The sequence below is a fragment of the Cetorhinus maximus genome, unplaced genomic scaffold (genome assembly GCF_964194155.1).
Source record: "Cetorhinus maximus unplaced genomic scaffold, sCetMax3.hap1.1 HAP1_SCAFFOLD_1708, whole genome shotgun sequence".
Classification (NCBI taxonomy): domain Eukaryota; kingdom Metazoa; phylum Chordata; class Chondrichthyes; order Lamniformes; family Cetorhinidae; genus Cetorhinus; species Cetorhinus maximus.
Genome location: NW_027597648.1, coordinates 22,501 through 30,477, shown reverse-complemented (window position 1 = coordinate 30,477; position 7,977 = coordinate 22,501). Strand labels below are relative to the sequence as shown.

General features: G+C 43.4%; 1 pseudogene; it reads right to left on the bottom strand.

The window, feature by feature from the left end:
* Nucleotides 1-236: 236 nt before the first annotated feature.
* Nucleotides 237-1,532, bottom strand: LOC144676573 (uncharacterized; annotated as a pseudogene).
* Between the last annotated feature and the right edge of the window lie 6,445 nt (nucleotides 1,533-7,977).

Genomic DNA, 7,977 nt, shown 5'->3' with positions numbered 1-7,977 from the left:
GGGGGTTATATTGTACAGTGTGCGGGTTATATTGAACATTGGGGGGTTTATATTGTACAGTGTGCGGGTCATATTGAACATTGTGGGGTTTATATTGTACAGTGTGCGGGTTATATTGTAGAGTGTGGGGTTTATATTGTACAGTTTGGGGGCTATATTGTAGAGTGTGGGGGTTATATTGTAGAGTGTGCGGGTTATATTGTACAGTGGGGGGATTATAGCGTACAGGGTACGGGTTATATTGTAAATGTGTGAGTTATATTGTAGATGTGGGGTTTATATTGTACAGGGTGGGGGTTATATTGTATGGTGTGCGGGTTATATTGTATAGTGTTGGGGTTATATTGTACAGTGTGTGGGTTATATTGTAAAGGGTGGGGGTTATATTGTACAGGGTGGGCATTATAGTGTACAGGGTGGGGATTATAGTGTAGTGTGTGCGGGTTATATTGTACAGTGTGCGGGTTATATTTTAGAGTGTGGGGGTATATTGTAGAGTGTGGGGTTATATTGTACAGGGTGGGGATTATATTCTACAGGGTGGGGGTTATATTGTACAGGGTGGGGTTTATATTGTACAGGGTGGGATTATATTGTACAGTGTGGGGGTTATATTGTATAGGGTGGTGGTTATATTGTACAGTGTGCGAGTTATATTATACAGGGTGGGGGTTATATTGTAGAGTGTGTGGGTTATATTGTACAATGTGCGAGTTATATTACACAGGGTGGGAGTTATATTGTAGAGTGTGTGGGTTATATTGTAGAGTGCGTGGGTTATATTGTACCGTGTGCGGGTCATATTGTAGAGTGTGGGGTTTATATTGTACAGTTTGGGGGCTATATTGTAGAGTGTGTGGGTTATATTGTAGAGTGTGCGGGTTATATTGTACAGTGGGGGGATTATAGCATACAGGGTACGGGTTATATTGTAGAGTGTAGGGCTTAATTTGTACAGTGTGGGGGTTATATTGTAGTGTGTGGGAGTTATATTGTACAGTGTGCGGTTATATTGTACAGTGGGGGAGTTATATTGTACAGTGTGCGGTTATATTGTACAGGGTGGGGGTTATATTGTACATTGTGCGGTTACATTGTACAGTGGGAGGGTTATATTGTACAGTGTGCGGGTTATATTGTACAGTGTGTGGGTTATATTGTACAGTGTGCGGGTTATATTGTACAGTGGGGGAGTTATATTGTACAGTGGGGGGGTTATATTGTACAGTGTGTGGGTTATATTGTACATTGTGCGGTTACATTGTACAGTGGGGGGGTTATATTGTACTGTGTGCGGTTATATTGTACAGTGGGAGGGTTATATTGAAAATTGGGGGGTTTATATTGTACAATGTGTGGGTCATATTGAACATTGGGGGGTTTATATTGTACAGTGTGCGGGTTATATTGTACAGTGTGGTGTTTATATTGTACAGTGGGGGGTTATATTGTACAGTGTGCGGGTTATATTGTACAGTGTGCAGGTTATATTGTACAGTGTGCGGGTTATATTGTACAGTGTGCGGGTTATATTGAAAATTGGGGTGTTTATATTGTACAGTGTGCGGGTCATATTGAACATTGGGGGGTTTATATTGTACAGTGTGCGGGTTATATTGTACAGTGTGGTGTTTATATTGTACAGTGGGGGGTTATATTGTACAGTGTGCGGGTTATCTTGTACAGTGTGCGGGTTATATTGAACATTGGGGGGTTATATTGTACAGTGTGCGGGTTATATTGTACAGTGTGGGGGTTATATTGTATAGGGTGGTGGTTATATTGTACAGTGTGCGGGCTATATTGTACAATGTGCGAGTTATATTATACAGGGTGGGGGTTATATTGTAGAGTGTGTGGGTTATATTGTAGAGTGTGGGGTTTATATTGTACAGTTTGGGGGCTATATTGTAGAGCGTGGGGGTTATATTGTAGAGTGTGCGGGTTATATTGTACAGTGGGGGGATTATAGCGTACAGGGTACGGGTTATATTGTAAATGTGTGAGTTATATTGTAGATGTGGGGTTTATATTGTACAGGGTGGGGGTTATATTGTATGGTGTGCGGGTTATATTGTATAGTGTTGGGGTTATATTGTACAGTGTGCGGGTTATATTGTAAAGGGTGGGGTTTATATTGTACAGGGTGGGCATTATAGTGTACAGGGTGGGGATTATAGTGAAGTGTGTGCGGGTTATATTGTACAGTGTGCTGGTTATATTTTAGAGTGTGTGGGTTATATTGTACCGTGTGCGGGTCATATTGTACAGGGTGGGGTTTATATTGTACAGTTTGGGGGCTATATTGTAGAGTGTGGGGGTTATATTGCAGAGTGTGCGGGTTATATTGTACAGTGGGGGGATTATAGCGTACAGGGTACGGGTTATATTGTAGAGTGTGGGGCTTAATTTGTACAGTGTGGGGGTTATATTGTAGTGTGTGGGGGTTATATTGTACAGTGTGCGGTTATATTGTACAGTGGGGGGGTTATATTGTACAGTGTGCGGGTTATATTGTACAGTGTGTGGGTTATATTGTACAGTGTGCGGGTTATATTGTACAGTGTGTGGGTTATATTGTACAGTGTGCGGGTTATACTGTACAGTGTGTGGGTTATATTGTACAGTGTGTGGGTTATATTGTACAGTGTGCAGGTTACGTTGTACAGTGGGGGGGTTATATTGTAAAGTGGGGGGGTTATATTGTACAGTGTGCGGGTTATATTGTACAGTGGGGGGGTTATATTGTACAGTGTGCGGGTTATATTGTACAGTGTGCGGGTTATATTGTACAGTGGGGGGGTTACATTGTACAGTGGGGGTGTTATATTGTACTGTGTGCGGTTATATTGTAAAGTGGGGGGGTTATATGGTATAGTGTGCGGGTTATATTGTACAGTGTGTGGGTTATATTGTACAGTGTGTGGGTTATATTGTACAGTGGGGGGGTTATATGGTATAGTTTGCGGGTTATATTGTACAGTGGGGGGGTTATATTGTACAGTGGGGGGGGTTATATTGTACAGTATGTGGGTTATATTGAACATTGTGGGGGTTATATTGTATAGTGTGCGGGTTATATTGTACAGTTTGTGGGTTATATTGTACAGTGTGCGTATTATATTGTACAGTGTGCGGGTTATATTGTACAGTGGGGGGGTAATATTGTACAGTGTGCGGGTTATATTGTACAGTGTGCGGGTCATATTGTACAGTGTGTGGGTTATATTGTACAGTGTGGGGGTTATATTGTACAGTGTGCGGGTTACATTGTACAGTGTGCGGTTATATTGTACAGTGGGGGGGTTATATTGTACAATGTGGGGGTTATATTGTACAGTGTGCGGGCTATATTGTACAGTGTGCGGTTTATATTGTACAGTGGGGGGGTTATATTGTACAGTGTGCGGTTATATTGTACAGTGTGCGGTTTATATTGTACAGTGGGGGGGTTATATTGTACAGTGTGGGGGTTATATTGTACAGTGTGCGGGTTACATTGTACAGTGTGCGGGTTATATTGTACAGTGGGGGGGTTATATTGAACATTGAGGGATTTATATTGTACAGTGTGCGGGTTATATTGTACAGTGTGCGGGTTATATTGAACATTGGGGGGGTTATATTGTACAGTGTGCGGGTTATATTGTACAGTGTGTGGGTTATATTGTACAGTGGGGGGTTATATTGTACAGTGTGCGGGTTATATTGTACAGTGTGTGGGTTATATTGTACAGTGTGGGGGTTATATTGTACAGTGTGCGGGTTACATTGTACAGTGTGCGGTTATATTGTACAGTGGGGGGGTTATATTGTACAATGTGGGGGTTATATTGTACAGTGTGCGGGCTATATTGTACAGTGTGCGGTTTATATTGTACAGTGGGGGGGTTATATTGTACAGTGTGCGGTTATATTGTACAGTGTGCGGTTTATATTGTACAGTGGGGGGGTTATATTGTACGATGTGGGGGTTATATTGTACAGTGTGCGGTTTATATTGTACAGTGGGGGGGTTATATTGTACGATGTGGAGGTTATATTGTACAGTGTGCGGTTTATATTGTACAGTGGGGGGGGTTATATTGTACAATGTGGGGGTTATATTGTACAGTGTGCGGTTTATATTGTACAGTGGGGGGGTTATATTGTACGATGTGGAGGTTATATTGTACAGTGGGGGGGTTATATTGTACAGTGGGGGTGTTATATTGTACAGTGTGCGGGTTATATTGTACAGTGGGGGGGTTATATTGTACAATGTGGGGGTTATATTGTACAGTGTGCGGGTTATATTGTACAGTGTGCGGTTTATATTGTACAGTGGGGGGGTTATATTGTACAGTGTGCGGTTATATTGTACAGTGTGCGGTTTATATTGTACAGTGGGGGGGTTATATTGTACAATGTGGGGTTTATATTGTACAGTGTGCGGTTTATATTGTACAGTGGGGGGGTTATATTGTACAATGTGGAGGTTATATTGTACAGTGGGGGGGTTATATTGTACAGTGGGGGGGTTATATTGTACAGTGTGCGGGTTATATTGTACAGTGGGGGGGTTATATTGTACAGTGTGCGGGTTATATTGTACAGTGGGGGGGTTACATTGTACAGTGGGGGTGTTATATTGTACTGTGTGCGGTTATATTGTAAAGTGGGGGGGTTATATGGTATAGTGTGCGGGTTATATTGTACAGTGTGTGGGTTATATTGTACAGTGTGTGGGTTATATTGTACAGTGGGGGGGTTATATGGTATAGTGTGCGGGTTATATTGTACAGTGGGGGGGTTATATTGTACAGTATGTGGGTTATATTGAACATTGTGGGGGTTATATTGTATAGTGTGCGGGTTATATTGTACAGTGTGCGGGTTATATTGTACAGTGGGGGGGTAATATTGTACAGTGTGCGGGTTATATTGTACAGTGTGCGGGTCATATTGTACAGTGTGCGGGTTATATTGTACAGTGTGCGGGTTATATTGAACATTGGGGGATTTATATTGTACAGTGTGCGGGTTATATTGTACAGTGTGCGGGTTATATTGTACAGTGTGCGGGTTATATTGAACATTGGGGGGGTTATATTGTACAGTGTGCGGGTTATATTGTACAGTGTGTGGGTTATATTGTACAGTGGGGGGTTATATTGTACAGTGTGTGGGTTATATTGTACAGTGTGGGGGTTATATTGTACAGTGTGCGGGTTACATTGTACAGTGTGCGGTTATATTGTACAGTGGGGGAGTTATATTGTACAGTGGGGGGGTTATATTGTACAGTGGGGGAGTTATATTGTACAATGTGGGGGTTATATTGTACAGTGTGTGGGTTATATTGTACAATGTGGGGGTTATATTGTACAGTGTGCGGTTTATATTGTACAGTGGGGTGGTTATATTGTATAATGTGGAGGTTATATTGTACAGTGTGGGGATTATATTGTACAGTGTGCGGGTTTTATTGTACAGTGTGGGGATTATATTGTACAGTGTGCGGGTTTTATTGTACAGTGGGGGGATTATATTGTACAGTGCGGTGTTATATTTTACAGTGTGTGGGTTATATTGTAAAGTGGGGGGGTTATATTGTACAGTGGGGGGGTTATATTGTACAGTGGGGGGGTTATATTGTACAGTGCAGGGGTCATATTGAACATTAGGGTGGTTATATTGTGCAGTGTGCGGGTTATATTGTACAGTCTGCGGGTTATATTATACAGTGTGCGTGTTATATTGTACAGTGTGGGGGTTATATTGTACAGTGTGCGGGTTATATTGTACCGTGTGTGGGTTATATTGTACAGTATGCGGGTTATATTGTACAGTGTGCGTGATATATTGTATAGTATGCGGGTCATATTGTACAGTGGGGGGGTTATATTGTACAGTGTGCGGGTTATATTGTACAGTGTGCGGGTTATATTGTACCGTATGCGGGTTATATTGTACAGTGTGCGGGTTATATTGTACAGTGTGCGGGTTATATTGTACAGTATGCGGGTTATATTGTACAGTGGGGGGGTTATATTGTACAGTGGGGGGGTTATATTGTACAGTGTGTGGGGTTATATTGTACAGTGTGCGGGTTATATTGTACAGTGGGGGGGTTATATTGTACAGTGGGGGGGTTATATTGTACAGTGTGTGGGTTATATTGTACAGTGGGGGGGTTATATTGTACAATGGGGGGGGTTATATTGTACAGTGTGCGGGTTATATTGTACAGTGTGCGGGTTATATTGTACAGTGAGGGGGTTATATTGTACAGTGGGGGGGTTATATTGTACAATGGGGGGGGTTATATTGTACAGTGTGCGGGTTGTATTGTACAGTGGGGGGGTTATATTGTACAGTGGGGGGGTTATATTGTACAATGGGGGGGTTATATTGTACAGTATGTGGGTTATATTGTACAGTGTGCGGGTTATATTGAACATTGGGGTGGGGGGGGGCTTTCACCGAGTGCAAGAAGTGGTATCAGATACATCAAGTAGCAAAAGCAGAAAGTACACCAATCTCCACGGGTATCCCCTGTCCCAACTCACTTATCCTCCCATATTCTGTTATCTGTACCTATGGCCCATTTCAGATGTTGGTTTAATTCATGTTCAGGTGTTTCTATGAACTTAGGTCCAAACCTCAGAGGGTTAACTCCCAATGACACACAAACCAGATTGTGATTGTGACTAGTTGATGCAGTAGTGATTGCGAGAGAGAACATTATATTATTAGAAATGGTTTACTATCAGTTTAAGGTGGTAACTCCGGATATCAGTTTCCAGACCATTCCTCACACACTGAGGTTGCGTGAGGAGGGTGGTTAGATGATTGCTCCTCTGTCCATCGTCTCTCACCCCATGATGAGCTTCCAACCACATATTCCCGACATCACTCAAATGCCTATTTCTGTCTTTGTGATATCACCTGACTTGCATCTGTCTCAGCTTATCTGTTGCTGAATCCCTCATCTGTGCCTCTGTTACCTCTAGACTCAACTATTCCAATACTTTTCTGGCTGCTCTCCCACATTCTTCCCTTCGTATCATCAACTTGTCCAAAATTCTGCTGCCCATGTCCTAATTCACATTAGCTCCCATCCCCCTCTTTCCCTGTCCTGGGCAGTCCCTTGGGACTGAGGCAGACTTGCTCCCACTCCCGTTCAATGGGCTCCAAGATGGCTGTTAAGTCCAATGCGCGGTCCGCAGACTCTGTAACGTACTTGAAGGGTTTGGTTGTTTGAAAGTTCCTGCGCTCCTTCTGATATCTCAAATCATCTCTGCCTGTTCTCAACAAAGTCTCTCGATGTGTTTGGTACATTCCCAAATGAACCTTCTCCATTCTGGTTGGTCACAAGTCAGGGAACCCTCAGGAGTCGGTGGGGATGTTTGACCTCTTCAGGGATGTTTTGCGGACATCGTTAGAGCGTTCCCGCTGTCCTCCGGGGAGTCCCCTACTGTGACCGAGATTCCAGGAAGAGAAGGTGTTAAGGGAATCTGGTGACAGACACACGAACGACACATCCTGCCCAGCGGAGCTGGTTTTGAGTGATTTGCGCCTCGATCTGGGGCATGATGACTCAGGGAGGGGACGCTGCTGTTGGATTTCCTTTCTTGCCACCAGGTTTGGAGGATCTTGCGAAGTGACCGCTGGTGGTAATTCTCCAGTGAGGTGCCGACTGTGGGTCGTCAGAGTCTCCGAGGCAGATAGGAGTGTGGGGATCGCACTAGTCTCACTCACTCCTGTTTCCTTATTGCCCCTCACTGATCTACATTGACACCTGGTTAAGCAATGCATCAAATTTAAAATTCACATCCTTGTTTTCAAATCCCTCCATGACTGTGGCCCTCCCTATCCCTGAAATCTCCTCCAGCCCTACAACTGTCCTCGATCTCTGCACTCAACAAATTCTGGCCTCCAGCATCCCTCAATTGATTGCTTTGTGTCTGTGGGGCGTGGGTGGTACCAATAGGG